Source organism: Mirounga leonina, unplaced genomic scaffold (genome assembly GCF_011800145.1).
Source record: "Mirounga leonina isolate KUSES-001 unplaced genomic scaffold, KU_Mleo_1.0 Mir_454, whole genome shotgun sequence".
In the NCBI taxonomy this organism is placed as follows: domain Eukaryota; kingdom Metazoa; phylum Chordata; class Mammalia; order Carnivora; family Phocidae; genus Mirounga; species Mirounga leonina.
This window is the reverse complement of record NW_023270763.1, coordinates 16,009,876-16,011,055: the sequence shown is the minus strand read 5'-3', so window position 1 is coordinate 16,011,055 and position 1,180 is coordinate 16,009,876. Positions and strand designations below refer to the sequence as shown.

At 36.3% G+C, this 1,180-nt stretch overlaps 1 non-coding gene across 1 annotated transcript; it reads left to right on the top strand.

The window, feature by feature from the left end:
- The first annotated feature begins 323 nt into the window (after positions 1 to 323).
- On the top strand, positions 324 to 430 carry LOC117999686. Its single transcript, XR_004676299.1, has one exon. It is a non-coding gene; the product is annotated as a U6 spliceosomal RNA (small nuclear RNA).
- The last annotated feature ends 750 nt before the right edge of the window (positions 431 to 1,180 follow it).

The window sequence follows — 1,180 nt, the reverse complement described above, 5'->3', positions numbered from 1 at the left end:
ACTCGTCAGTTTTACTATTAGATGTTAGGGTGCTGACCTAATTTTATTGATTTTGAGAGGGGTTCTCTGTGCCTCCTGGATTTTGATGCCTGTTTCCTTCCCCAACTTAGGGAAGTTCTCTGCTGTAATTTGCTCCAGTATACCATCTGCCCCTCTCTCTCTTTCTTCTTCTTCTGGGATCCCAATTATTCTAATGTTGTTTCATCTTATGGTATCGCTTATCTCTCAAATTCTGCCGTCATGATCCATTAGTTGTTTATCTCTTTTTCTCACCTTCTTCATTTTCCATCATTTGGTCTCCTATTTCACAAATTCTGTCTTCTGTGTTCACTTCGGCAGCACATATACTAAAATTGGAATGATACAGAGAAGATTAGCATGGCCCCTGCACAAGGATGACACGCAAATTCGTGAAGCATTCCATATTTAAAAAAAAAAATTCTGTCTTCTTCCTCATTCATCCTAGCAATTAGAGCCCCCATTTTTTAGTGTACCTCATTAATAGCCTTTTTGATTTTGACTTGGTTAGATTTTAGTTCTTTTATTTCTCCAGAAAGGGTTTCTCTAATAACTTCCATGCTTTTTTCAAGCCCAGCTAGTATCTTGACATCATACTAATGTCCGTATTGAGTAGGTCCCTGGCAGTCGGTACTGCCTCTTGTTCTTTTTGTTGAGATGATTTTTTCCATCTTGTCATTTTGTCCAGAGGAGGATAAATGAATGAGAGAACAAAATGCTAACAGGGTAACAATGTCCCCAGAAAATATACTCTAAACAAATCAGAAAAGACCTGAAGCTGGGGTAAAAGAAAGGGAAAGAAAGAAAAAAGAAGAAGAAAAAGATAAAAACAAAAACAGAACAAAACAAAAAAAAAGCCAATATGATCAACTATGAACAGGCTGGTGCAAAGACCAGTGCCACACACTAGATTTTGGGCATATTTTGGTTTGTTAGAAGAAAGTGCCTCCCAAAATTTTAAAGAAAGAAAAACTTATATATATACAAAAAGAAGGGTAAATATGATGAAGGGATGGAATATGACTGTAAAGATGAAAGCTGTAAAAGATTTTCTAAAAGGAATTAATAAGAAGTTGGTTGAAAGAAGAGGATTAAAAAAAAAGGGAGAGAATGTGATCAGGCAGGAGAGCAGAACAAAACCATACACTAGAGATTAGGGTAT